Raw genomic sequence first — 8009 nt, forward strand, 5'->3', positions numbered from 1 at the left:
TGCTTCTGTGATTTTTCTTTGTGCATCTAACAGATTTCAGGTATGTCCATGCATGTTCTTCTTTTGCACCAGCCCTTGGCTTTCATGGATGAATTTTTCTGTCATTGTTCTATGCTGACTAGGGTTTAACTTTTTCTGCTCTATTCTTTAAATTTTGTAATCCCATTAGGTTGCTCTTAATAATGTATGTTGGGGTTTCAAATTTTACATCAAAGTTCATAGACTGTGTTAGGGTTCCTGAGTTTCTGCAATCCATGTTAAGGGCTTAGGCTTGTAAATTCATTGTCATTTCAATTAAAGCCAAAATTGTGTTTTGTGAGAAGGTTTTATTGATTGTTGGGTTTTAAGTTCAAAAACTGAAAATTTTCAAGTTCTAGAGCAAGGCGCTCAGCGCTTCAAAAGCGCTGAGCGGATTGAGGCCAGAAACCCAGGCTTGTTTGAGGCGCTCAGCGGATCAGAGGCGCTGAGCGGATCAGAGGCAGAGACTCATGTTGTTTTTATGATTGAATGAATTATTTGAAATTACCTAACACTTGTGATTTGCAGATGGGAAAACCTAAACCCACCCATGAGATCCCAGCCAGCAAGAAAAGGAAGGGGGCTGCTTCTTCAAATCCTCCTCCACAAGATTCTGACAATGAGAATCCTTCTCCTCCACCTGTCGCTCCCATTCGTTTGGATAGACACAGGTTCATGACCAAGTCCAAGCAGCAACGTTATGCAGAATTGGAGCCTCGACAGATAGTAACTGAAAGGCGGGTGGAGTTGGAAGTCGGAGAATATATGGACTTCCAAAGGGAGCTGACTCGCAGGAAATGGAACAAATTGGCTACTCCTGAAAAGAAATATAATGAAGAGATCATCAAGGAGTTTTATGCCAATGCTTACCCGCTCCAGAGGACTGATCAAACTAGAAACAGCTGGGTCAGAGGCGCTGTGGTCAGTTATTCTAGGGATGCCATTCAGCAGTATTTGGGTAGTCCTGATGTTATAGGAGGTGATGGTTGTAACAGCCCATTTTTCGCTGGGCCTTAGGCCCAATTCGTGCCCGGAACGGGCCGTTTCAAAAGTGAAACGGGCCGTTCTGAAATAAAGAAAGTGGCTAAATTTTAAGTTTCGGAACGGGTCTGGAACGGGCTGTTCTCCAAAGGAGAACGGGCCGTTCTGCTTGAAGAACGGGCCGTTCTGCTTGAAGAACGGGGCGTTCTCCTTGCAGAACGGGCCGTTCCGGAAGGAGAACGGGTCGCTCTGCTGGGTTTTGGAACAGGCCGTTCTGGTTTTAGAACGGGCCGTTCCAGTTCAAAAATTTGCACAGATTCGAAGGTTCCGGAACGGGCCGTTCCGAATTCAGTACGGGCCGTTCCGGGTGCATCAGAATGCCTATAAATAGGGCCCTAGGGTATTTGGAAATTCATAACTTGGAGAAGAGGTCCTAGAGAGAGAAAGAAGAGAGAGAAAGGGAGAAAGAGAGAGAGGAGGGGAAGGAAAAGGGGAGAGAGAAGAAGAAGAATCCAGTAGAGGAGGTTCTGTCTAAGGAGAGAAAGGAGGAGGAAGATAGAGGAGGTTCTACTCTAGTTCCGGTCCGGTTTAAGAAAAAGAGGAGGAGGTTCTGCCTGAGTTCCTATTTATCCAGGTACGGGGGAAAAGGGGATTATTTATATGTATAGTACATGAGGGAATTGGGTAGAGGAAGAATTCCTTAGGATTATGATTGATTTTACAATTATTTGATTTGGAGAATTATTGGTTCTATTAAAATTATCTGTGTTGAGGTTTATAAATATGCCTAAGTGTAGGAATGATGATCTGTGAAGAAGAATGAATTGTAAGGAAAATGCGGTGAGCTAGATTTTGGAATAATGAGGGGTTTTACTGTTTATATTAATTATTCTATTGATTATTATATTAATGAAAGTTATTGTTATATTACTTGTTAAGAATTAATGATATTGATGTGAATTGCTTGAGGGGTATGTAAACCCTATTATATTGAGCTTATCTGTTATCTATGTGATATGGAATTGCGTACGTGATATGAATTTGAGTTATAAGATGAAAGGATGTATGAATGTGATTTTGATTGTGATTGTGGTGTCTCACATCGATGACTAGGGACGGCACGGCCCCTGGGTAAGTGGTGCTACAGGGAGGGCGTGACCCTAGCATGGTGTGGGATGAGTAAGACAGTTAACACCACCATTTATGTCGTTTATGGCAGCCCTGGCATAGGGTTAATTGCAAGAGATTGTATTGATTGTAATGTGATTGTGTTTCCTCACACCAAAATGGCGAGGGACGGCACGGCCCCTGGGTAAGTGATGCTACAGGGAGGGCGTGACCCCTGGTCTGGTGTGGGTTGAGTGAGGCAATTAACTTGTATCACTTGTGTCAGATGTGGCGAGGCCTTGGCATAGTGTTAATTGTTGAGATTGGCACGAATTATTGATGATGTTGAGATTGACATGAGTTATGAATGGTGAAATAATTGTTTTAATGATGTGAATGAAAAAAGGTATAAATGATTTTGTTAATTATAAAATCTAAGTGGATTATGATGAATTGATAAACTATGATACATGATCGTAAATAATTTATTAAATAAAGAAATATGATGAGATTTTAACATGGTGTGTTTGGATGTACTTTGCATATAGATATCTTCTTTTCTCACCGTATAAATTGTGGATATTTTAGGTGGAGAAGATCCGGCTACGAGTGGCATCTAGAATGCCAACTGTTTTATTTTGGGAAATGCTCTGATATTGTGACATCGGGGCAAAGGATTTTTAGGATGAAATATTTATGTGAATTTGGTACTGTAATATTATTTTGAAAACAATTTGTAAAGAATCTTGTGTTTTATGTTTGATATTTCAATTAGTGTAGTTGTTGAAGTTTCTTATGTGAACCCTTTTACTGTAACTGAAAAGATTTATTACAATATACATGTTGGGGTAGTAAGGGTGTCACATTTAGTGGTATCAGAGCAGATCGATTCTATCAGCCGTGAGTTATGAGTCTACTATGCTTGTTTGGTAGATGAGTTATGTGATGATTTGAATGTAACTTATTGATGTGCTGATGTGATGATTGATTTTGTTTATTTACTTGTGTGCATTGTGTTCTTAGGATTTATCTTATAGATGTGATATAAATTGATGATGCTATTTTTGATTACTCTTGTTATTCTCAGGATTGCTTAATTGTTTTGGTACTTCTTGCTTATATAAGAAGTAGTGGTTGGGTGGAATTGCTCGTGTTGTGAGCATAGGTACTAGTAGTGGTAAAAGATAAGGTATTTTGCTAACCAACTAGAACTATTATAACCTTGGGTGATACATTATTTTGTCGAGTGTACTAAGAGATTACGATTAATGGAATTTCTAGAATCTATAGAGGTAGCGATTGATTCCAAGGAGGTTGTACCTGAGAATAGGAGTTTTGATATTTTGATTGGAACGTTGGTAATTTCCTTGAGTGTTGATACTTGCCTGTTAACCTTTTAATGGTTTTGGGTAGAATGTGAATCTTACTCTCTAAAGTCTTTAGTACTGAATATGTGAGCTGTTTTGATTTAGGAAAGCTTGAATATGATTTTAAAGTGGAAAGGAGAAAGTTTGGAATGGTTGAGGTATTTTGTGGTATGTTAGTACACTATTATTGTAGGGTATAGGGGATATTTTCGTTGCAGTTGTTGTGCCAGTATGAGTATCGTATTAACAGAATTAAATTATGTGGTCTTCATGAAAGTTGTGGCTTGGGAGATTATCTTTCCAATAGAACTGGAATAAGATGAAACACTTCAGTTATGACTGCCTTGGTGATTAAAAATTTAGTTGTAAGCGCTGAATTTATTTGTGGTGATTTTTGAATCTTTGGCTAAGGAGATGATTTTTTTTTTTGGAAATCTTATGTCTTCATAAGAGTTGTAGCTTATTCATTTAGCTTTCTTTTGAGATAGGTTTGAGATCATTTGGATGAGTATAATTCTATGTGTCATTTACTTTGACAGTTGTTGAAGGTAGATATATGTTATCATGATGTTTATGAGATTTTAGGCATTACAAGGATAAAAATGGATTTGGTGATGTTTTGAGGTTTAGTCATTGAAAGGTTGATTAAAATGAAATGATTGGTTCATGGTGATCAATTCATACATGCTTAGGGATGATATATGTGATTTGATATGCATGTATGTGGGTATGAGAATAAATGACCTTATGAATCGATTAGTGGATGTTTGTGTTAATAAGAGGTTTTGACCTTAGAATGTGAGATCATCATATTAGAATTAAGTGTAAAGATATATTCAATATAGATTTAGACTAGATTGTCTAAGTATGAATTTGGATTGTATGAGGTGAGAAATTTTAGGCCATGTAATTTCTTGCGAAGGTATAATATAGAGCTACCTAAGGTAGAAGTTGTGCTTAAGAGAGTGTTTAGGCTGCTCTCATTTCACTCGCATCTACTTCAGGAATCGCTTTTGCTTTCTTTTCCTCTAGCTACTAAGATGTTTCATTTCACTAAGTTATCTTTTGCCTACCCCTGAGTTCAATAGTAGTTTGAAACGTTAACCTATATCATAAATTCCTGGACCTATGTTTATTTTAACTACCCAAATCATTTCGTCGCTTACTTCCCTGTGTGGCTTACTATTACATTGATTGGATTGACTAGGAAAGAGTTACCTTTGTATGGGATAACAAATGAGAAGGTGGTTTTCAAACTCTTAAGGAAAAATTGATTAGTTTTAATACTAATAAATTTTAGTAAGACTTTTGAGGTATATAATTATGCTTCTATAGATAGGTTCGGGAAGAGTGTTGTGGTCAGAAGGAAAGATAATAGGGTATAATTTTAGGCAATTGAAAATTCATGAGAGAAATTTTCTTATCCATAACCTTGAGTTAGCAGCTTTAATATTTATACTAAGATTTTGGAGACACTATTCAAAGCTTGAGGTATTTATTGATCGTTAGAGCCTTAATTATTTGTTGACTGAAGCAGTTAGTTACGTGACTAAGGAGATAGTTTAAATTCTGGAGGATTAATATTTCAAACTTAGTTGTTAATTGAATAAAGCTATTGTGGTGACCGAAGTTTTGTGTAGAAAATCTTTATATTTATCTTCCCTCATGATTAGAAAGATGAATCCTTTTGACTCAAATTAGAGACTTATGATAGGATTATAAAGTTACCTTTAGTAGTGAGATTAAATAGGAATTGAGAAACAAGTGGATCGTTGAAAGAAATTGGAGAAGCATAATTATTTGATTCATTGTGGTAACAAGATATGAGGCTATAGGATAAAGTGATGAATAAGAGTAACTTGGGTGTAAATGGAGTGGTGAAATTAGAGATTTCATATGCATACGAAGTGAACTAACGCTTAGGTGCTTAATTTTTAGAGATGATCATAGAAGTAATATCAATATTGTGACAGATGCTTTGATTATGATGATCACTGATATAATATTTTTTTGATTATTTAAGGATTGGATTTGATTGAAGAATTTAAAGACTTATGCTTGATGTGTGAGATTATCCTTAGGGGCATTGAATTGATTATGTTGAAAGTGATTAGTGAATTAATGGGTGAGATCAGAGAAGCCTAGGAGTCAGATCTTTTATTAGGGAATCTAATGGAGAAGATTGGTAGAAGTATAGATAACCATTTTTTTTAAATAGAAATCGACATTGTTTTGAAGTGCAAAGAGTAAATTTGGGTGCTTAGTAACCTTGAATTAAGAAAGATGATCTTAGAAAAAGGACGTAATAGTACTCTTAGCATTCATTTAAGAGCTACTACGATGTATCAGAGTAGCGCAGCGGAAGTGTAGTGACCAAAGATGAAAAGAGGAATAAAGCAATTGTATACTTGTGATTAGCATACTAGAAGTCTTTAAGAATTTTGTAACACTTGGATGCTCCATTTTGGATTTGAGATGGTGAGTGGATAGACCTTAGTGGTAGGTTTGTCAGAGACGTTTAAGAGATTGATTTTATAGATTGATTTTATTTGTGTTTTAGTGGATAGACTCGCCAAGTTTACTTGTCTTACCATTAGAAATCCTTTGATGAGATTGATAGAGTTGTATATCAGTAAGGTAGGGAGATTGCATAAGGATTCGAAAGTGAGAAGAGAGAAGTCTACCCTTACAAAAAATTTCGGGGACGAAATTTCTAAAAGGAGGGGAGTATTGTAACAGCCCATTTTTCGCTGGGCCTTAGGCCCAATTCGTGCCCGGAACGGGCCGTTTCAAAAGTGAAACGGGCCGTTCTGAAATAAAGAAAGTGGCTAAATTTTAAGTTTCGGAACGGGTCTGGAACGGGCTGTTCTCCAAAGGAGAACGGGCCGTTCTGCTTGAAGAACGGGCCGTTCTGCTTGAAGAACGGGGCGTTCTCCTTGCAGAACGGGCCGTTCCGGAAGGAGAACGGGTCGCTCTGCTGGGTTTTGGAACAGGCCGTTCTGGTTTTAGAACGGGCCGTTCCAGTTCAAAAATTTGCACAGATTCGAAGGTTCCGGAACGGGCCGTTCCGAATTCAGTACGGGCCGTTCCGGGTGCATCAGAATGCCTATAAATAGGGCCCTAGGGTATTTGGAAATTCATAACTTGGAGAAGAGGTCCTAGAGAGAGAAAGAAGAGAGAGAAAGGGAGAAAGAGAGAGAGGAGGGGAAGGAAAAGGGGAGAGAGAAGAAGAAGAATCCAGTAGAGGAGGTTCTGTCTAAGGAGAGAAAGGAGGAGGAAGATAGAGGAGGTTCTACTCTAGTTCCGGTCCGGTTTAAGAAAAAGAGGAGGAGGTTCTGCCTGAGTTCCTATTTATCCAGGTACGGGGGAAAAGGGGATTATTTATATGTATAGTACATGAGGGAATTGGGTAGAGGAAGAATTCCTTAGGATTATGATTGATTTTACAATTATTTGATTTGGAGAATTATTGGTTCTATTAAAATTATCTGTGTTGAGGTTTATAAATATGCCTAAGTGTAGGAATGATGATCTGTGAAGAAGAATGAATTGTAAGGAAAATGCGGTGAGCTAGATTTTGGAATAATGAGGGGTTTTACTGTTTATATTAATTATTCTATTGATTATTATATTAATGAAAGTTATTGTTATATTACTTGTTAAGAATTAATGATATTGATGTGAATTGCTTGAGGGGTATGTAAACCCTATTATATTGAGCTTATCTGTTATCTATGTGATATGGAATTGCGTACGTGATATGAATTTGAGTTATAAGATGAAAGGATGTATGAATGTGATTTTGATTGTGATTGTGGTGTCTCACATCGATGACTAGGGACGGCACGGCCCCTGGGTAAGTGGTGCTACAGGGAGGGCGTGACCCTAGCATGGTGTGGGATGAGTAAGACAGTTAACACCACCATTTATGTCGTTTATGGCAGCCCTGGCATAGGGTTAATTGCAAGAGATTGTATTGATTGTAATGTGATTGTGTTTCCTCACACCAAAATGGCGAGGGACGGCACGGCCCCTGGGTAAGTGATGCTACAGGGAGGGCGTGACCCCTGGTCTGGTGTGGGTTGAGTGAGGCAATTAACCTGTATCACTTGTGTCAGATGTGGCGAGGCCTTGGCATAGTGTTAATTGTTGAGATTGGCACGAATTATTGATGATGTTGAGATTGACATGAGTTATGAATGGTGAAATAATTGTTTTAATGATGTGAATGAAAAAAGGTATAAATGATTTTGTTAATTATAAAATCTAAGTGGATTATGATGAATTGATAAACTATGATACATGATCGTAAATAATTTATTAAATAAAGAAATATGATGAGATTTTAACATGGTGTGTTTGGATGTACTTTGCATATAGATATCTTCTTTTCTCACCGTATAAATTGTGGATATTTTAGGTGGAGAAGATCCGGCTACGAGTGGCATCTAGAATGCCAACTGTTTTATTTTGGGAAATGCTCTGATATTGTGACATCGGGGCAAAGGATTTTTAGGATGAAATATTTATGTGAAT

This window comes from Cajanus cajan, chromosome 4 (genome assembly GCF_000230855.2).
Source record: "Cajanus cajan strain Asha chromosome 4, NIPB_CcT2T_4, whole genome shotgun sequence".
NCBI classification, from domain to species: Eukaryota; Viridiplantae; Streptophyta; class Magnoliopsida; order Fabales; family Fabaceae; genus Cajanus; species Cajanus cajan.